Source organism: Heterodontus francisci, unplaced genomic scaffold, assembly GCF_036365525.1.
Source record: "Heterodontus francisci isolate sHetFra1 unplaced genomic scaffold, sHetFra1.hap1 HAP1_SCAFFOLD_88, whole genome shotgun sequence".
Taxonomy (NCBI): domain Eukaryota; kingdom Metazoa; phylum Chordata; class Chondrichthyes; order Heterodontiformes; family Heterodontidae; genus Heterodontus; species Heterodontus francisci.
Genome location: NW_027142063.1, coordinates 1,896,149 through 1,918,898, shown reverse-complemented (window position 1 = coordinate 1,918,898; position 22,750 = coordinate 1,896,149). Strand labels below are relative to the sequence as shown.

The window sequence follows — 22,750 nt, the reverse complement described above, 5'->3', positions numbered from 1 at the left end:
GGAAGCAAAGTTGATAAAGTTTTCCAGTTCGGGGCGGGAGCAGGAAATGGCACCGATACAGTCATCAATGTACCGGAAAAAGAGTTGGGGGAGGGGGCCTGAGTAGGGCTGGATCATAGAATGCTCGACATATCCCACAAAAAGACAGGCATAACTAGGACCCATGCGGATACCCATAGCGACACCTTTTACTTGAAGGAGGTGTGTGGAGTTGAAGGAGAAGTTGTTCAATGTGAGAACAAGTTCAGCCAGGCGGAGGAGGGTGGTGGTGGATGGGGACTGGTTGGGCCTCTGTTCCAGGAAGAAGCGGAGAGCCCTCAAACCATCCTGGCGGGGGATGGAGGTGCAGCGCGATTGGACGTCCATAGTGAAGAGGAGGCGGTTGGGACCAGGAAACTGGAAATTGTCAAAATGACGTAAGGCGTCAGAAGTGTCATGGATGTAGTTGGGAAGAGACTGGACCAGCGGAGAAAAGATAGAGTCAAGATAGGAAGAAATAAGTTCAGTGGGGCAGGAGCAGGCTGACACAATGGGTCTGCCGGGACGTACCCGTTTGTGGATTGTGGGAAGGAGGTAGAAGCGGGCTGTCCGGGGTTGCGGGACTATGAGGTTGGAAGCTGTAGAGGGAAGATCTCCAGAGGAGATGAGGTCAGTGACAGTCCTTTGGACGGTGGCTTGATGTTCGGTGATGGGGTCATGGTCCAGAGGGAGGTAGGAAGAAGTGTCTGTGAGTTGGCACTGAGCCTCTGCAAGGTAGAGGTCGGTACGCCATACAACAACAGCACCACCCTTGTCTGCAGGTTTGAAGACCATGTCGGGGTTAGACCTGAGAGAACGGAGTGCCTCAAGATCGGAGGGGGACAGGTTAGAGTGAGTGAGGGGGGCAAAGAAATTGAGATGACAAATGTCTAGCCGACAGTTTTCAATGAAGAGATCAGGAGCGGGTAAGTGGCCGTGGGGGGGGGGGGGGGGGGGGGTCCAAGTAGAGGGAGAATGCTGGAGGTGGGAGAATGGGTCTGCTGGTCGGGAGGAGGACTCCTGGTCAAAGAAGTGAGCCTGGAGGCGGAGAAATATTTTCTGGATACAGCCCGAGGGGATTTCCATGGATCCAGTCCCTCACTTCACCTTGGTGGGGGTACCTTACACAGTGGTCTTCCCCAGTGAACCTTTGCAGCGGCTGCCCCAAGCTGTAGTGCGTCCCTCAGCACGTAGTCCTGGACCTTGGAATGTGCCAGTCTGCAACATTAGGTCGTGGACAACTCTTTGCGCTGGACGACCAGCAAGTTTCGGGCAGACCAAAGGGCGTCTTTCACCGAATTGATAGTCCTCCAGCAGCAGTTGATGTTTATCTCGGTGTGCATCCCTGAGAACAGCCTGCAGAGCACAGACTCCTGTGTTACACAGCTGCTTGGGATGAACCGCGATAAAAACCACTGCATCTTTTTCTGCACCTGCTTTGCAAAGACAGACAGGGCAGTCCTCTCTCCTCTGTCTTGTTTGTTTGCTGTATTGAACCCTTTGCTGAGTCTATTAGGAAGGATGCAAGCATAAGGGGGTGTTACAATCCGAGGCAGTGGAGTCACTCAGGTTAAAACTTCCCTGTACCTGGATGACGTCGCCGTCTTTTGCTCGGATCTGCTGTCCGTTCGCAGACTGATCAGCATCTGCGACCAGTTCGAACTCGCCTCGGGAGCCAAAGTTAACCACGGCAAGTGCGAGTCCATGTTCTTTGGGAACTGGGCTGACCGATCCTTTGTCCCCTTCACCATCAGGTCAGACTACCTGATGGTGCTGGGGATATGGTTTGGAAGGTCTGGGACGTGCACCAAAACCTGGAAGTAGCGAGTATCCAGGATACACCATAAGCTGAGCATGTTGGAGCAGCGATCTCTCTCCATTGTGGGTAAGAACCTGGTGATCAGGTGCGAGGCGCTCACGTTGCTGTACGTGGTGCAGGTCTGGCCCACCCGCCACTCCTGCGCTGTGGCGATCACCCGAGCCATTTTCCGCTTCATATGGGGTTCCAAAATGGACCAGGTCTGGAGGGACACGATGTTCAAACCCCTGGATAAGGGCGGGAAAAATGTACCCAACGTCGCCCTCATCCTGATGACTACCTTCGTGTGCGGCTGCATCAAGCTGTGCGCAGATTCCCAGTGCACAATCTCCAAGTGTCACTACGTGCTGAGGTTCTGTCTGTCCCCAGCGTTGTGAAGGATGGGCCTGGTCACATTGCCGCGGAATGCTCCATCCAGTTGGACCGTGCCGTACCACCTATCCTTCGTGGGAAAGTTTCTGTGGAAAAACATCTTTGACCACCAATCCTTCAGGTAGTGGTCTGCACGGAATGTCCTCAAGGCCCTACAGGAAAAGGAGACGGTGGATCCAGTCGGATGGTTCCCCGAGCAAACTTCCAAAGTCATTGGGCGGAATGCCTCATCACCAGAACTTTCAAACAAGCACCAAGATGAAACTTGGCTGGTGGTGAGAAGAGCCCTCCCCATCAGATCCTTCCTGCACGCCCGAAGTCTAACCCCCTCCGCACAATGCCCTCGAGGTGGCTGTGGTGGGGAAGAGACAGCTGCCCACCTCTTTCTCTGAATTGCCTCCAATGCAAGTATATCCCTCCTTAAATAAGGAGACCAAAACTGTACACAGTACTCCAGGTGTGGTTTCACCAACACCCTGTACATTTGTAGCAAGACTTCTCTCCTTTTATACTCCATTCCCCTTTGTAATAAAGGGTAACATTCCATTTGCCTTCCTAATTATTTGCTCTACCTGCATGGTAACTTTTTGTGATTCACATACGAAGACACCCAGATCCTACTATACCGCAGCATTCTGTAGTCTCTCGCAATTTAAATAATATTTAATTTATCTGTTCTTACTACCAAAGTGAATAACCTCACATTTTCCCACATTATTCTCCAGCTTCCAAATGTTTGCCTGGATCCGAGAGGCCCTGGCGGAATCTAAACTGAGCATCGATGAGCAGATTATTGCTAAATGCGTGGTGATTGATATCACTGTTGATGACATCTTCCATCACTTTGCTGATGATTGATAGTAGACTGATGGGGCGGTAATTGGTCAGATAGGATTTGTCCTGCTTTTTTTTTTATGGACAGGACACACCTCGGCAATTTTCCACATTGTCGATTAGCTGTTTGTGTTGTTGCTCAAAAAAAATCATCTTAATAAATTATCGGCTGTAAGCACGTTTGTCATCGGGTTGAATAATTTCTGTGTGAGGAATGTTCCAGCATCATAAACCAGGGGAACGTGCTGACTGAGCTGTGTCTTCATCTCTTCTGGGCAGTCGGACAGTTCACCCTTCATTCTGCTCTGATTCACTTTCCCAAAGCAGATCTACAGATTCTCACATCTGGAGACTGGGTTTTCTTGTTAGGTTCCTTTTGATTTTTCTTGCTCCTGAATGATAATATATGCCAACCTTGGATCAACCTTGCGTTGTGTCCCAGTCTTGGTTAAAAGCGACACATAACAGCACCAACACTCTGAAACAAACAACACAGTCACACTTTCCTTCAGTGAGATTAATGTTGAGACGGTTTCCATGTCGAATGCAATTGTGAACAAATTTCTCACAAAGAAATTGTGGGTGATTTGAGTATTTGCACTGAATTTCTGTGCAAGGAGGGGCAGTTTCAAACAGCCATTCCGAAATCACTTCCTTCACAAAGACAAAGACTGTGCTGTCTTAACGTGTCACTCAACCTCACAAACAAATTTGAACTCGAAGTTCAGGAGAAGACAGAGTGGTGAATGATTGATAGTGTAATCTTTGGATCAGAAAAGATACTTAACATACAAAATCCAACATTTGAGCTCGCGTGTAAGATTGATCTTTCCATGGAGATGATCACTGGAACACTGGAACAGGCCCAAGACAGAAATGTTGACATGAGAGCGGGGGGAGTGTTGAAACGACAAGGAACCAGAAGCTCGGGGTCATGCTTTCGGACTGAGCAGAGGTGTTCGACATAATCTGCGTTTGGTCTCCCCAATTTGGAGGAGACTGCAATGTGAGCAGCGAATACAGTACACTAAATTGAAAGAAGTACAAGTAAATCGCTGCTTCACCTGAAAGGAGTGTTTGGGCTTTAAATAATGAGCAGAGAGGAGGGAAAAGGGTAGGTATTATATCTCCTGCGATTGCATGAGAAGATGCCTTGGGAAGGGGACGAGGTGTCAGGGATAATGGAGGAGTGGACCAAGGTGTCGTGGAGGGAACTATCCCTAAAGAATTGTGTGAAACGTAGCCCACTTAATAATAATTTACACCAAGTCAAACTCTGAAGAAGTAAGTTTATTTAACATTCTTGCAAGATCGGGTGTCCTACAAGCAGGCACACCGATCAACATATTCAGTTCATGTTTATACAATACAAATCCATTTGTCCACGCCTTTATTTTACATTATTGGTTTTAACGTATTATGACACTAACCTATCCTATGGTTGCTACAGTCTCCTCCTCTGTTTACTTCTCCCCCTACTCTAACTTTCTAGCCCCTAACTCTTGTTTTTGTTTTAACTTATTTGGCTCTCCATTGTGTGTTTTAACTTGCAGCTGTCAGCCTTTATCTTAGTGGGGCAGTTTCTTATTCACTACATCCTTTGTTCTAACTCTTGCTGTTTCTCTTTTATCTGCCTAAGCACAATTTTTAAGTGATGTACTGTCCCAAGGTCTGTACTTACATACCCTTATCAGTTCTCTTTTTCAGTGATGTACTGTCTTAAGGTCTCCACTTACATACCCTTATCAGTTCTCTTTGTCAGTGATGTACTGTCTTAAGGTCTCTACTTACATACCCTTATCAGTTCTCTTTTTCAGTGATTTCATTATGTTGTGTACAAATGACTTCTTGGTAACTTTCCACAAGCTGTAGAAACAACATTTCAGTATTTCTTATTCTCACAGAATGCTGACAGGGGAGGGGAAGATGAGGTAGGTGGTGGCATCACGCTGGAGGTGGTGGAAATGGTGGAAGATGATCCTTTGGATGTGGAGGCAGGTGGGGTGGAAAGTGAGGACAAGGGGATCCCTGTCGCAGTTCTGGGAGGGAGGGGAAGGGGGAAGGCAGAGGTTGATGGTCCTGTCAACTACACTGGGAGGGGGGCAAGGGATGGGGGTTGAAATCTGGTGATGTTGTTGAATTTAATTTCAAACACTCCTTGAACTCTCTGCCGATGAAGACTGAAAAAGGGAAGAGCAACCACACAATAATGGTCTCAAATCCAAGACCCTGAGATTAAAAGTCTCATGCTCTACCAACTGAGCTAACAAGGCCTGAAACAGTACTTCTACTCTGATACAGTAAATCCACTTACAGAAGCCCCAAAGTGTGAGAAATTCCTCTCACTCATCAATAATAAATCTGAAATCTTTTTACCTTCCAAATGCTGCCATCTATTTTGTCAGTATTTATTTCTCTCTCCTTTTTATTTAGTTCATGCATTTCTTCAGAATTTCTTTTTTCAATTATGTCTGAGGGAAGAAATGAACAGATCTGGCAGCTCAAAACTGGGCATCCATGAGGCACCGTGGGCCATCAGCAGCAGCAGAATTGTATTTAAACACAATATGTTACCTCATGGCCTGGCATATCCCTCACTCTACCATTACCATCAAGCCAAGGGAGCAATAGTGGTTCAATGAAGTGTGCAGGAGGGCATGTCAGGAGCAGCACCAAGCAGACCTAAATATAAGGTGTCAACCTGGTGAAGCTACAACACAGAATTACTTGCATGTCATATAGCGGAAGCAGCATGCAATAGACAGAGCTCAGCAATCTCACAATCAACAGATCAGATCAAAGCTCTGCAGTCCTGCCACATCCAGTCCTGAATGGTGGTGGATAATTAAACAATTAACAGGAGTCACAGGGAGTCATAAAGTCGTACAGCATAGAACCAGGCCCTTTGGCCCACCGCGTCCATGCCGACCATAATGCCTATCTATACTAATCCGACCCGCCTGCATTTATTCCATATCCCTCCATGCCTTGCTCATTCAAGTATCTGTCCAGATGCCTCTTAAATGTGACTACTGTTCCTGCCTCCACCAGGCAGCTCATTCCAGATACCCACTATACTTTCTGTGAAAAATTTACCCCTTTGACCCCCTTTAAACATCCTCCCTCTTAGCTTAAATCTATGCCCTCTAGTTTTAGTTACCCCTACCATGGGAAACAGAGTCTGGCTATCTACACTATCTATGCCTCTCATAAAGCGTGACGTAGGAGTGAAGAACGAGCGACCAAGAGGAGGAAAGTGGCACGGCATAGAGCTAATGGCTGGAGTGGGGGTTGGGGGGCTGGGAGCGAGTGGCAGGAGAGCTGGGTGACGCGAACAGGGAACAATCGGCCAGGGGAGCAGCGAGGTGGAGAGCGAACAGCTGAGGAGAAGAAGCGTCAAGGCCGAGTGGGGAGAGCGCCAACCTCAAAGTCTCCCATTCAGCTGCTTCCTTCAGCTGAGTGAGAGGCTGGATACCCGATGACGCTTTAGCGTGCATGTGCGAAGATGGACCAGGCGCTGATTTGCGATGATGTTGGTGCTGAGCCATGACATCATCCTGTGCATGTGCCACTTAACCCTGGCAAGATGTAGCTGTGCCTATGTGCAGCTTGGCGCTCTCTGATGATGTCAGCAGGCCGCTCCGTTGATAGGAATCACATTGTGTCAGCAGTGCCCACAACCCAGGAAAGAATAAAAAAGAGATTTACCACAATGGTAGCAGGTTGAGGGATTTCAGTTATGTGGAGAGATTGGAGAAGCTGGGGTTCTTCTCCTTGCAGCAGAGAAAATTCAGAAAAGATTTGACACATTTGTTCAAAATCATGGAGGTTTTCAATAGTTTAAATAAGGAGAAACTGTTTCCAGTGGTAAAAGGGTCAGTAAGCAGAGGAGACAGATATCAGGTGATTGGCAGAAGAACCAGAGGTGCCATGAGGAACAATTTTTCCACTGCAATGTGTTGTGATAAAGAAAGAAAAGACTTGCATTTATATAGCACCTTTCCTGACCACTGGATATATCAAAGCTCTTTGTAAACAATGAAATACTTTTGAAGTGTAATCACTGTTGTCATGTCAGAAATGCAGCAGCTAATACCCACAAACAGCAATGTGATAATGACCAACTGATCTGATTGAGGGGCAAATATTGATCACAACACCAGGGAGAATTGCTCTTCACTTGTTTGAAATTGCAGCATGGGATCTTTTACATTCACCCAAACATGCAGACCAGGTCTTGGTTTAACATCACACCTGAAAGGCAGCACCTTCAACACCCTCAGTGCTGCACTGGAGTGTCAGCTGTGCAATCTGAACCCAGAAGCTTGTGATTTCGAGGTGAGTGTGACCAACTGAGCCACAGCTTTTACCTGAGTCTCAATCCTTCTACCAACAGTTTCTCTCTATCGGATCTGTCACGACCCCTCATGATTGTGAACACCTCTATCAAATCTTCTCTCGAAGGAGAACAACCCCAGCTTCTCCAATCTATCCACATAACTGAAATCCTAACCACACGTTGCAGAAAGGAATTTTTCCTCATGTTCCTTCTGGTTTTGTGAGTCACTTTAAATCTGTAACCTTCGGTTACTGACCGTTCAGCAGTTAGAAACAGTTCCTCAGTATTTACTCTACCTCAAACCTTCAAGGAAGCTCTGCAACGTAACTGAAAATCAAGTTGTCAGAAGTGGGATTTAAACACATGCCTCCAGTGAAAGCTGCAACCTGAACAGAGAAGCTGAAACCGCTCAGTCACCTCAACTGTTCAGACCTTTTTGACCTCGTCATCACTTCTGTCCTTTGAAAGGTTCACTCAGTTCAGGAACTTGTTCAATGTTACTGGAATGCTCAGTGATTGGGATATTAACTCCCCCGGGTCTTCCTGAGCTTGTTCTCGGTGCATGGGGATGTTTATCCTGGGCCGTGGAATCTTGCATCCCTGTAATGGACATTAACCCACTGATTGAATCTGTATTCACTGCTTTCCGCTGGTGCTGGGTAATTGCAGAGTGTGGGGCCGGAATGTTGCTGCTTGTCCCGGCCTCACTCACTCTGGGAAAGAGTGAATAATTGATGCATCTGTTTCTGTATCTGAAATGTGACTTCGATCTGCTGTTATTAACCGAGGCAGCGCTGCAGAAGGATACGTTAATAATCTCTCACTAATCAACTGCAAACAGTCAGAATGTGTAACTTTGAGCAGCGCTTTCTGCACCATCAGGGCTGGAAAGTTGAGGGAGGGAGAGACACTGTCAGTATCTGAGTGCACACAGCACTGCACAGAGAAAGAGCCAATATACCGGGGCTGAGACACAGTGCATCTTTTCACATTTAATCACAATAATATCCACAGTCAGGAACGGAAAAGGATGAAAAACCGAATAATAAGAGCAAAAGTAAGAAAACTAAGCAATTATAGATTAGCTGATGAGCATTCTCTGTGTTACCTGATAGTCTACTGTTTTATTTTCAATGCTCTCTCCACTGTGGCCAGGGAATGATTTCTTCTCAAGGGCTGAATATTCACAAAGCTTCTTGGAATTTAAAATCTTTCAAAATTAATTCCATGGAGCTAATGGGGAAAAGTCAAATAACTGCACCAATTATAGGAGAGCTGGTTGGTGATGACGTGGATGTGTCTGCAGTGTGCAGGACCAGACTGTTTCTATAGATTCACAATGAATGTTCCACCCTTTATTTGTAACAGTAAAACTGATCGTGGACAATGGCTATTCTGGTTGCAGCAACCTGAAGATTTAACTCATTGACACCCTGCTTTCGGGTAATCTAGAAAGCACAACACCCAGCTCTGTCAGTTAGTGTGCTTGTTTGTTAACCCACAATTTGTTGGTTCAAGCACTTAAAAGGATGAGGCTTTATTAACTTAAACTCTTCTACATCTGCTGTATTACTCTTGCTGTTGATTCTTCAAAGATAAGTTTAATCAAGTCTTTCTTTGTGAAATCCATGCTGACTGTGTTTTATTATATTTTCATTTTCATATGTATTTTCTACTTTTGGGGATTACAGGATATTGTCATTTTTTATTGATTTTATTTTTATTTATTGCACTTATTGCCCATCCCTAATTCCCTCGAGAAGGTGGTGGTGAGCTGCCTTCTTGAACCACTGCAGTCGATGTGGTGCTGTTAGGAAGGGAGTTCCAGGATTTTGACTCAGCCACAGTGAAGGAACGGTGATATAGTTCCAATTCCAGGATGGTGTGTGGCTCAGAGGGGAACTTGCAGGTGATGGTGTTCCCATGCATCTGCTGCCCTTGTCCTTCTAGGTAGTAGAAGTCACGGGTTTGGAAGGTGCTGTGTAAGGAGGCTTGCTGCCTTGCTGCAGTGCATCTTGTGGATGGTACACACTGCTACCACTGTGCGTTGGTGATGGAGAGAATGAATATAGTGAATGAGGTGCCAATCAAGTGGGCTGCTTTGTCCTGGATGACGTTGAGCTTCTTGAGTGTTGTTGGAGCTGCACCTATCCAGGCAATGGAGAGGATTGCATCACACTCCTGACTTGTGCCTTGTAGATAGGGGACAGGCTTTGGGGAGTCAGGAGGTGAGTTACTCGCCGCAGGATTCCTACTGTCTGACCTGCTCTTGTAGCCATGATATTTATATGACTACTGCAGTTCAGTTTCTGGTCAATGGTAACCCCCAGGATGTTCATAGTGGGGGATTCAGCACTCGTAATGCTGTTGACTGTCAAGGGGAGAGGGTTAGATTCTCTCTTGTTTCAGAAGGTCATTGCCTGGGACTTGCGTGACTCGAATGTGAAATATCCTTATTGTAGGGTATTGTATTGTACTGTACAGTGACTACACTTGGAAAGTACTTCATTGGCTGTAAAAGGCTTTACAAAGTCCTGTGGTCGTGAAATGCATGTGTTGCTTTTTCCATTGTTATCAATGTCATTGTGATCAAAAGATAGGTTTCGTGAGCACAAAGTTTAAATCAATGTTGATTCAAATAATGTAAAAGCATCTATATTCTTGCACTATACTTAATAATCACCATCTTCCTATCCTTACAGAGTACAATGTTTTTGACCCTGAAATTGATTCCACAATCTCAGTCCCTCAGACAATTTCAGCCCAGTTCTGATGAAAGATCACAGATCTGAAACGTTAACTCTGTTTCTCTCTCCACAGATGCTGCCAGACCTGCTGAGTATTTCCATCATTTTCAAGAGTCTTGATTTAATGAATAGGAAACTTGTTTCAGATCAGATTGGGAGACAGTGTGAAACCACTCCATTGTACTCATGTCTGAGATTCTGAGGACAGTTGGCTGTTAGTGGAAGACATCATCAATTAAATGTACGTAGCAACAGCTCAGACCAATTATTATTTTACAAGGTGGTGTGATGGACATCCAGGGGTTAAAAGTAGGGATCTTGTCAGGTTTCAGTGTGCAGGAACACGAGAAGATCTCAGGGGTAAAGGCTCAGATCATCGACCAAGTTCTCCACCTGATGAGGGATCTAGGCTGGACAAAGAGGACCGTGACACTCTGAGACCAAGCTCGACTAGTCCACACACCTGCTAGAGCAGTAAAGTTATATTGTCCAAGTTTGTTCAAGATAATTTTACTTCCAATTATTAAGTACTATTTTACTCTCAATAAAAGTTCTGGACTTATTAATCAAGTATCCTGTTGCTTTAATTGGTTAAAGTCATGCCCAAAGATATTGTCCACAATAGACTTTCCAGAACTGAAAGATAAGTCTGCAAGGATTGCTAATTTTACAGCCCTGTTTAAAAAGAGAGATAAACCCAGGAACTACAGACCAGTTAGTCTAATGTCAGTGGTGGGGAAACTTTTAGAGACAATTATCCAGGAGAAAATTAACTGGCACTTGGTAGAACATGGGCTAATAAATGACAGCCAGTACAGATTGGTTAACAGAAGATTGTGTCTGAAATAATTAATGAATTAATTTCTTTGATGAAGTTTCACAGAGAGTTGACCAGGGTGGTGAGGTTGATGGTGTGTGTCTGCACTTCAAAATTGTGTTTGAAAAAGTACCATAAAATAGACTTGTTAACAAAATTTGAGCAGATGGGATTAAAGAGGCAGTGGCAGCATGGATACAAATTTGGCTGAGAGACGGAAAGCATAAAGTAGGGTGAATGCTTGTTTTTCAGAATGGAGGGACTAATACAGTAATGTCACTGTTGTTGCAGTGTGTGCAGTGTCTGACCCTGAGCTGTCCTAGGGAGGGGGCTGTTTGTGATTTTCCTGTGGGGTATATTATCATCAGGGTATCTCTCTGAGCTGTCACAGGGATGGGGCAGTGTTTGATATCCTTGTGCATGTCATGCAGGCCCACTGGCGTGTGGTTCCATCCTGATGCCAAGAAACAGAGCCCCATCTATGGGCAAAAAGTCTCACTTCCCTGTGGGTGTCTTGAGAGAGAAGAAGGCTTAGGGAGTAAACCTGGACAGTGAATCCGGAGTGGAGTCCCATACCTGTTACTTATCAGGTAGTTTTCCAGCAACTCCTACAGCAGAGCTGGTACCAAATAGTACTGGTTTTTTCCTTTCCTTTGGACAATACTAGCAATGCTGAGAGGGGGTCCTGATGCTCAGTGTCTCCATACTATTTGCCCAGGCCTGTGCCCTGGAGAGGACACTCCAGCTTCATGGTTAAACATTAGCAAAACATGGGAAGAAACAGTTACCGATTGTAAGCTCTCACTCAATTGGTGTAGAGTATGAGCACCAGGGGCTACTTTTGACAGTGGGAGAGATCATCGCGTCTCAATGGATAACTACCACCTACTCCAAGCTGTGCAGCCCCCAGTCAGTTAGGTGCTGGCCTGCCACGACCTGCTTGCTTCAATGGGTGCTTGCAGCTTCGAGAGATATCTCTCAACTGGCGGATTGATAATCTATGCACCAGACAAGACAAACTCAACAAAGAAGACACCAGTGCTTCGCATCACAAGCTGGAATGTAAGGGCCATGTGTCCTGGCCTTACCGACAACCTTCTGCAGGTTGATAGCACACACAAGACAGCTGTGATTGACAAGGAACTCACAAGGCTCAATGTGGACATTGCTGTGCTGCAAGAAACTAGACTCATTCAAAGTGGATCCCTCAAAGAGAAACACTACACCTTCTTCTGGCAGGGGAAAGCCCAAGAGGCAACTCGTGAGCATGGAGTGGGTTTCACAGTAAATAACATGCTACTTGTGATGAGTGAACCACCCACAGAAGGCTCAGAGAGACTTCTTACCCTTCACTTGTCAACAAGCGCGGGCCCAGTTAATCTCATGTGCATCTATGTGCCGACACTCACCTCCACCCCAGATGTCAAGGATCAATTCTATGAGACACTTGACACTGCCATCAGTAGAATTCCCAGCACTGAGGGACTGTATCTTCTAGGGGATTTCGACGCAAGCTTGGGTACTGACTACAGCTTGGCCAACGAGCATAGGGCACCAGGGGATTAGCAAGATGAACGAAAATGGACAGAGGTTTCTGGAGCTATGCTGTCACCATGGACTCTGTGTGACGAGCAGCTATTTCCAGGTCAAGCTGTGCCACAAGGTGTCCTGGAGACATCCGAGATCATGCCACTGGCACCAGCTAGACCTTATCATCACCAGACGTACCACCCTCAGCAGTGTCCTCATCACACGCAGCTATCACAGCGCTGACTGTGACACTGACCACTCCCTGGTGTGTAGCAAGGTCAGGCTTCAGCCAAGAAAGCTTCACCCATCCAAGAAGAAAGGTCGTTCTCGGATCAACACTTGCCGAACCACTGATCCAGAAAGGACCCAGGAGTTCCTCAACATCCTCGATCAGGCTCTTTCAGAAAACGCCCAAGGCCTCAGTGTGGTATCAAAGTGGAATCATCTGCACGCCACCATCTATGACTCTGCACTCGCTGTGTATCGGAAAAGAGATGGGAGGAATGCTGACTGGTTTGAGGCTTATTGGACTGAAATGGAGTCGGTTACTGCAACTAAGAAGAGAGTCCTCATGAACTACAAACAAGTCCCCAGCAAACAAACTGTAGACGCTCTCAGAGCTGCCAGAAACAAGTCTCTGCAGACTGCTCAGGACTGCACCAATCAATACTGGCTAAAATTCTGCAACAGCATACAAACTGCCACTGAATCTGGGGGATGCTAGAGGGACATATGAAGGAATTCAGCACACCAAGGTTCCTTAGACAGCACCTTCCATACCCGCAACCTCTACCAACTAGAAGGACAAGGGCAGCAAATTCATGGGAACACCACCACCTGCAAGTTCCCCTCCAAGCCACACACTATCGTGACTTGGAACTATATCGCCTTTCCTTCACTGTTGCTGGGTCAAAATCCTGGAACTCCCTTCCTAACAGCACTGTGGGTGTACCTACCTCACACAGACTGCAGCGGTTCAAGAAGGCAGCTCACCACCACCTTCTCATGGGAAATGAGGGATGGGCAATAAATGCTGGCTTAGCCAGTGATGATCACATCACATGAATGAATAAAAAAAAATTATGAAAGCAATGGGAGCAGCAGTAACTAAATCAACACCTTTGAAGACAAAGACAGGGGTGATCATCACTGAACCTAACAAGCAGATGGAAAGGTGAGTGGAGCATTACCTTGAACTCTACATAACGGAGAACATTGTCATTGAAGTAGCTCTCAGCACCATTCCAGACTTCCCTGTCATGGAGGAGCTGGACAGCGACACCACCATAGAGCTCAACAACGCCATTGACCGTCTTGCCAGTGGTAAAGCCCTGGGAAATGATGATATTCCACCTGGAATCATCAAAAGTGGAAAAGCAGCTCTGCTGCAGCATCCCCATGAACTTCTGTGTCTCTGTTGGAAGGGGAGATCTGCGCCTCTCAACATGCGTGATGCAAACATTGTCACCTTGTGCAACAATAAAGGCGATCGCAGTGACTGCAGCAATTAGCGAGGCATCTGCTTGCTAAGTATTGTGGGGAAGGTCTTTGCTCGCATTGCTCTGACCAGATTGCAGACTCTGACATCACATCTATCCTGAGTCTCAGTGCAGCTTCAGAGCTGGTAGATCGACAGTCGACATGATTTTCTCACTTCGGCAGTTACAGGAGAAGTACTGTGAACAGTACAGACCACTCTACATTGTCTTTATAGACATCACCAAGGCCTTCGATCTTGTTTGCAGAGACGGACTCTTCAAACTGCTGTGGAAACTAGGCTGCCCTCCTGAACTCTTGGGCGTCATCTCTTCTTTCCACGAGAACATGCACAGTTCCGTCAGTTACAATGGAGCAACATCAGACACTTTCACGATCAGCAGTGGGGTAAAACAGGGCTGTGTCCTGGTGCAAACTCTCTTCGGAACGTAGGAGGAGGCAGTTTACCCTGTCGAGCCTGATCTGTCATTCAATTACATCCTTGATGATCATCTACCTCAACAACACTTTCCCGCGCTCTCCCCATATCCCTTGATGTCATGAGTATCAAGATTTCTATCAATTTCTGTCCTGAACATGCTCAATGATTGAACTTTCACAAACCCCTGAGGTAGAGAATTCCAAAGATTCACCACCCTCTGAGTGAAGAAATTCCACCCTATCTCAGTTTTAAATGGCCTTTTAAATGAAACTTTAAGGAATACAAGCCCAGTTTCCTCATAAGACAATCCCACCATCCCAGGGATTAGTCTGGTGACCCTCCGTTGCACTCCCTCTGTGGCAAGTATATCCTTCCTTAGATAAGGAAACCAAAACTGTGCACAATACTCCAGCACGATCTCACCAAGGCTCTATACAATTGCAGCAAGACATCTTTATTCCTGTACTCATGACCCCTCGTGTTAAGGCCAACATACCATTTGCCTTCCTAATTGATTGCTGCACCTGCATGCGAGCTTTTAGTGTCTCATGAACAAGGACACCCAGGTCCCTTTGGACATCAACACTTCCCAACCTCTCACCATTTAAGAAATATTCTGTCTTTCTGTTTATTCTACCAAAATGGATAACTTCACACTTATTCACATTATATTCCATCTGTCATTTCATTCACTTATCCTGTCCAAGTCCCCTGGAAGCCTCCTTGTAACCTCCTCACAGCTCACATCCTTTACAATTGGCATATGCTTCTCCATGCTGCTATTTTAAACTTTCAGTGACTCAGATGGGGGTGTCCACCTGCATACCAGAGCTGATGACAAGCTGTTCATCTTGGCAAGACTGCGCACCAAGACCAAAATGAGTCAGTTCTTGGTCTGTGAGTTGCTGTTTGCTGATGACGCTGTGCTGACATCCCATAATGAAGTTCATTAACAGCAGCTTGTATATCGGTTCTCCCTGGCCTGCAAGGAGTTTGGACTGACGATCAGCATCAGGAAGATCAAAGTTATGGGCCAGGACGTAGAGACTCCACCTTCCATCAACATCGACAACCTCACTTTGGAGGTTGTCAACAGCTTCACAGACCTTCGATCAACAATCACCAGCAATCTGGCCCTTGATACTGAAATCAGCACCAGGATTGTCAATGCTGCAGCTGTCATGTCAAAGTTGAGAAGACGAGTGTGAACCGACAGCAAACTGATCGAAAATACAAAACTCCGCGTGTACCAGGCTTGTGTTCTCAGCACCCTCCTTTATAGTAGAGAAGCATCAACAACTTATGCAAGCCAAGAAAAGCAGCTGAACAGCTTCCACCTCCGCTGTCTCAGATGGATATTGGGCATCTCCTGGCAGGACAGAGTGCCGAATGCAGAAGTACACCAGCGTGCAGGGATCTGCAGCATGTTTGCCCTCTTGAGTCAGCAGTGACTCTGTTGACTGGGTCATGTGTGCTGAATGGATGACGGTCGCTTTGCCAAAGACATGCTCTTTGGTGAGCTTGCTATCAGCACGAGACCAACAGGTCACCCACGTCTGTGATACAAGGACATCTGCAAAGCGAGATCTCAAGCTGACTGGGATTGGAGTCGATGCATGGGAAGTCCTTCCTGCTGACTGGAATTCCTGGAGAAAGGCATTCAGGAAGACCATGGGAAAAGCAGAGGACAAAAGAAATGACCAGATGGTGGGAAAGAGAGCTCAGAGGAAGGAAAAATTATCAGTCGACCTCGGGCCAATGATATTCATCTGTACCAGCTATGGAAGGGATCGTCACTCACGAGTCGTCCTCTCCAGCCACAACAAACGATGTTTCACACAGAAGTGACGTACACCCCGGGTGTAGCCCATCGTCTTCCGAGACGGACGGTTGCCGATTACAATTACAACTACAGCTACAACTACAAGAGCGAGTCAGAGGCTGGGAACACTGCCGTGACGAACTCAGCTCTTGACTCTCCAAAGCCTGCCCACTATCTACAAGGCCTTCCTCTGATTTCAATTGCACACACATTCGTGATCTGGCTCTGTAGCTTAGTTGGTTAAAGCACCTGTCTATAAAACAAGAGATCCTGTGTTCAACTCCCAGCAGAGCCTTATTTCACAGTTGCAACATGATTGAAAAGTTTCATTATGAACACTGACATCTGTGTCTTGTGAACTTTAATTCAAAATACTTGATGAATTTCAATCACATAAAAAAACAGCCTTTGTGAAGGATATGAGTTTGGAATGGCTGTTCCTCCTTGTACAGAATTTCAGTGCTGATACATCAAAGGTAACTTCTTTGACATAAATTTGTTCACAGTGACATTCAACCTGGAAAACAGCTTGATATTAATCTCACTGAAGGAGAGTGTTTGTGTCATTATGTGTTGCTTTTAACCGAGACTGGGACATGACGCAAGTGGGAGGGTTTATCTGAGGTTTGGAATATTTGTCAGTCAGGAACAAGAAAAATCAAAGGAACCAAATAAGAAAACCTAAGTCTCATGTGGTTACCGAGAAACGGTGAGAAGATATTAAACTTTGTTGTATTTAATACAACTGTGTGAACTTTGATCTTTCCTGCCTTTTATAAACAGTATTTGAAGGGTCTCAGTAAAAATGTTCAGTGTTGATGAGAGTGGGGTCTGGGTGAGCAGCTGCTTCATGTGACAGGGTCAGGACTGGATGCAGGAAGTTCTCTGACAGTCTCTCTCTGATGGGTTGAGTTGATTTTCAACTGGCAGCTGTTGCTGTTTTGATAATTCAAGTTCCCTCCACCGATTTTTTTGGACAGACAGTGCAGTATGAGGATGTAAAGGATTAATGCTGAAGAGAAGTGGGATTAACCCCTCCCACAATCAGAGTGATGATGTAACAGTCACATGAGATGAGGTTTGGGAGGAGAGAGCAGCACCAAGGATGCGAGTTTCGGAGGCCTGATGAGTGTGTATATAGTATTGTGTAAATTAGAAAAGAGTTCTTAGTTCTTTCAGCAGGAAATGTGTCCAGAAAATATCACGAAACTCTCAATTTTATTGTTCAGGAGTTGGAACACAGTGATATTAACTCCAAGTGACAGTAGTGGTTTCATTTAACAAAAGAAAAGGAGAGAATAATATTGCTCATTGATTGAAATCCCCCAGTGAGGAGACAGTTAAACAGGTGATCTGTTGGGGCATCCTTCGATCCAAGGTTTCGGCAGCATTTAATCTCCCTTTTTGGTGAAATTCTCTGTTTTTTGCATCTTTTTTAATCCAGCTTTTATGGACCAGTGAAAAAACTGAAAAAAGTGAACAGATCCATCCTTTCTTTTCTTCCTTCTTCCCATCAGTTTCTCTTTTCTGTCCCAATTTAATCTGCTGTTTTATCCATTCCAATCATAATTCAACATTCCAATCAAATCTATTTGTTATTCCACAGTGTCTCTCCATGTGTTTTATTCTGTTGTATTCTCTCACAGTCTGTTTGATGATCAATTTTACATCTCACTCTCTGTTCTGGTGAAGATCAGAAGCAGTGTTATCTGTTTGCAACACCCGACAAGTCGGCCTGAGGCTGTGTCTCATCGATAATGTGGAGTTGGGAACATAGGAACATAGGAGCAGGAGTCGGCCATTCAGCACATCGAGCCTGCCCCACCATTCAACATGATCATGGCTGATCATCCACTTCAATGCCCTTTTCCCCACACTTTCCTCATATTCCCTTATGTCATTTGTATTTAGAAATCTGTCAATCTCTGCTTTAAACATACTCAATGACTGAGCTTCCACAGCCCTCTGGGGTACAGAATTCCAAAGATTCACAACCCTCTGAGTAACAACATTTCTCCTCATCTCTGTCCGAAGTGGCTTGCCCCTTATTTTGAAATTGCGTCCCCTGGTTCAGACTCCCCAACCAGGGGAAACATCTTAGCTGCATCTACCCTGACTGTCCTTTAAATATTTTGTAGGTTTCAATGAGATCACCTCTCATTCTTCAAAACTCCAGAGAATACAGCCCCAGTTTCCCCAATCTCTCTTCATAGGACAGTCCCACCATCCCAGGAACAAGTCTGATGAACCTTCTTTGCACTCTATCTATGGCAATAATATCCTTCCTAAGGCAAGGGGACCAAAACTGCACACAGTACTCCAAGTGCAGTCTAACCAAGGTTCTATACAATTGAAGCAAGAATTCACTACTCCTGTACTCAAATCCTCTTGTGATAAAGGCTAACATACTATTAGCCTTCCTAATTGCTTGCTGCACCTGAATGTTAGCTGTCAGTGACTTATTGCCATGGATACCAGGTCACCCTAATACTCTATACCTCAGTTAATAAAGGAAAGGATTCCATTTACCTGCTGAACCAGCTTATTGACCTGTACTGCTACTTCAGGGATCTGTGGACATTCACTCCAACGTCCCTCACTTCCTCTACACCGTTCAGTGTTCTCCCATTAATTGTGTATTCCTTTGCCTTTTTTGACGCCTGCTCTCGCTGTTCCCTGCTCTCCGAGTGAACTCTTGCTCCCTCTCTCTCCTGGGCTCTTTATGCTCCACTCTGCTCTCACTGTTTCCCGCTCTCTTAATGTATCAATATTTGTTTGTCTTGTGTTTAATTTAAAATATGGATTAACTGTATTTTACAGTTGTAGGTTTTATTTGGTAATCCTGTGCAAGTTGTGGATTGGTATTCAATATTAAGCTCTGTGAAAATGATTGTGAATGAAAATATAACTTTCAATCTTATACATGGGCTGGTCTGCATGCTCCAAGTCCTTCATTTTGTAGTAATGGCTTGATACTGTATCTTTCAGTCTTAATCTCTGTGGGATTTTTGAACTGGTATGTAATGCATAACTTGGTCTAACGTTCTGATGTACATTATTGGGATTCATAGGATCATAGGAAATAGGGGCATTAGGCCATTCAGCCCATCAAGCCTGCTCCAACATTCAAACAGATCGTGACTGATCATCTACCTCTACGCCATTTTTCCCTGCCATCTCCATATCCCTTGATCTTGTTAGTATTTAGAAATCTATCGATTTCTGTCTTGAATATGTTCACTGCCCTCTGGGATGAAGAATTCCACAGATTTTTCACCCTCTGAGTAAAGAAATTCCTGCTCATCTCAGTCTGCCCTTATTCTGAGACTGTGTCCCCTTGTTCTGGACTCACTAGACAGAGGAAACATCCTATTCATATCTACCCTGTGACACCCTGTAAGAACTTTGTCTGTTTCAATGAGATCACCTCTCATTCTTCAAAACTCTAGAGAATTTAGGCCCAGTTTCTGCAGTCTCTCATCAAAAGACAATCCCACCATCCGAGGGGATGAGACCGGTGAATCTCTGTTGCACTCCCTCTGTGACAAGTCTATCCTTCCTTAGATAATTAAACCAAAATTGGACAGAATACTCCAGGTGCGGTCTCATCTAGACTTCATACATCTTTACTCATGTACTCAAATACGCTTTCAATGAAGCCAACATACCATTTGCCTTCCTAATTGCTTGCTGCACCTGCATACTAGTTTTTCGTGTCTCATGAACAAGGACACCCAGGTGCCTTTGGACATCGACACTTCTCAACCTCTCACCATTTAAGAAATACTCTGTCTTTCTGTTTATTCGACCAAAGTGGAGAACTTCACACTTATTCACATTATATTCCATCTGCCATGTTCTGCCCATTCATTTAACCTGTCCAAATCCCCTTGAAGCCTCCTTGCATTCATTCTGTACCTTTCAATTCTGTAAATTTTGCCTGTTCTATTTCAGATTTTATATTTAAAATGTGACCATGGTGACAGAGTTTATTTAGATCTGATAGTGAGTTTGTTTTTGGACTGTGATTGATGTATCAACCTGTCAGCTGTACTGAATTGGAGTGAAATAGAAACAACTTCTGTCTCTCCTGCTGTTGTTTGACTGTTGGATTGAAAATGTGTCTCTCTTGACTTTGGGATCAGTGTCTGTCTGACTACTTCTTTTGTTTGTTCCAGTGGAACTGATGAGCTGGCAGTATCTCTGTGCTTTGGGAGTGATCCTGTACCGACTGTGTGTTGGAACGAGATCACTGCACTTTTCCTTGTGCCCAAGAATCACCACATCCAGTCAGGTTCCTTCATGTATTTTCCTGCAGGAATGAAAGAACTGGTGAGATAGAAGATACAAAAGCGATCAATGTAATCGTCCCAATAATAATCATTATGAACAATCATAAAATGAAAACCAGGAACACAAACAGTGTCAGTGTCTGACTCCACTGCAGTACTGCAGTATTCAGCTTCTGTTTACCAGGTGTTTGCAGTGGATTTACAACAAGTTTGTGACATTCAGAAACAACACAAGCCCTGCACTGCTCAATGACTGGGACTGTCCGATAGAGCAGTGACCTTTACACAGTCACATTTCTATTTCAACGGAAAACAAGCAGCCACTATTTAAAATGTGCCTTTCACACTTCTCACCTGGTGTCTGCAATAAATGCTCTTTGTCTAACTGTCCACATCGTTATTTTGCGGCTATTTTTCCCCCACTGTTCACAATCCAACAAAAAGTGAGAGACTGGAAGTAAAGCAGGAAAATTCCCTCTCCTTTGGGTGGTGAAATTCTCAGTGATTTTCAATAGTGATTTCTTCCCATTGTGTCTCCCTGAGCCTGTACAGACACTGTCCGAGAATGAACTCTCCCTTCCCCGTGTCCCCAGCTCACTCCATGTTCCGGGAGCAGCTCCTGCTCCACAGTTTCTGTTACAAACACTCCCCGACTCCCCCTCAACTTCCCACCACTCAATGCTAATCTCTGAGCACATCTGCGGACACGCTCCCAAAGCAATGGCTGCTGGAAGCAGATGCTGTTTGTTCCCTTCCCCCGGGCCCGGGAAGTCTCCATTAGCAGCTGATTTAAAGCATCTTCCCCTGATTGAGTGAATGGCCTCACAGACTGGGTTGGGGAAAGGATGCGCAATGGCTCCACTCCTCATTGTGACGTTCCACTGGGGGCGGGGCAACACCGCGCGTGCGCAGATCTCTGCAGCAATTCAGCATTCAAACACCAATGAGAACTTTCCCCATTTCACCCTCATCAAAGTCCCAAACAAAGTGAAGAGGGGCTTGGACTGGAGGGAGGGACGGGGTAGGGGGAACCTAGAACCCAGAAAGCTGCCTACTTGCCCCATTTTGATGCTCAATTTGCGGTCATTCCCTGCAGGGGGTTTGTTATTATTGAGCCCCTCCTGGTAAAACAATCCGATAGAAAGAGGGGAGAAAGGAGGGAGCCGGTGTGTTTGCTGGGACCTTGCAGAATTCATTTCAGCAGCAAAAGTCCCGCGTTATATTAACCCGAGTGAAACACGCTGTCAGTGAGAGGAAAACCGAACGGCCCTTTTCATCTTTTCATTGGAAACAAAGTAGAGCCGGAAGTGCGGCGAGCAGAGCAGACACACAAGCTCAATGACAGGAGAGCTCGGCCGTCCCTGAGTTTCAGCTCCCGGCTCTTCCATTTCCTCATCCACACTGTCTTTACTGTGGATGTTCAGGGGTTTCTTGTCGGATCTGAGGACTGTATCCATTAAACATTCTGAGTCAGGAGATCCACACACTCTCTGTTATCAAGATTGATGGGCAGGAATGTTTCAAAACTTTGTCTATTAAATCATTGTATTATTCACAGAACTAATGAGGCAATTGGTTCATTATTCAGGCCTTGAACTTGGTTTGGGTAGACCGAAAACTGAGAGGTTCAGCACCTTTTCAAGCCTTCGATTCTGGTCGTGTGGCCTAATGGATAAAGCGTCTGACTTCGGTGTATTTAACGAGGTTATCAGAAGATTGTAGGTTCGAGTCCTGCCACGGTCATTTTGGGCGATCAGTGTTTAGCACCGCAGCCTCACAGCTCCAGCGACCCTTGTTCAGTCCCTGTGCGCAGTTTGAGTTCTCCATGTGACTGCGTGGGTTTCTTCGCACAGCCAAAGACTTGCAGATTGATCGGTAAATTGGCCATTGTAAATTGCCCCCAGTGCAGGTAGGTGGGAGAAGAATGGTGGGGCTGTGATCGGGAATATGGGATTAATGTCGGATTAGCATAAATGGGTGGTTGTTGGTCGGCACAGACTTGATGGGCCGAAGGGCCTGTTTCAGTACTGCATCTATTAATAAATAACTGACTTTTTTGATGAAGTAACAGAATGGTTGATGAAGGGAAAGCAATGGATGTTGTCTACATGGATTTTATGAAAGCGTTTGACAAACTACCACATAAAAGGCTGGGTAACAAAACTGAGGCTCCTGGAATAGGAGGGTCAGTATCTGCTTAGATTAAAAAATGTATGAAATATCAAGAAAAGCGAGTTGTGGT

The 22,750-nt window shown here is 45.4% G+C and overlaps 1 non-coding gene across 1 annotated transcript; it reads left to right on the top strand.

Moving 5' to 3' along the window:
* Positions 1-16,437: 16,437 nt before the first annotated feature.
* On the top strand, positions 16,438-16,511 carry trnay-aua (transfer RNA tyrosine (anticodon AUA)). The gene has a single exon. It is a non-coding gene; the product is annotated as a tRNA-Tyr (tRNA).
* The last annotated feature ends 6,239 nt before the right edge of the window (positions 16,512-22,750 follow it).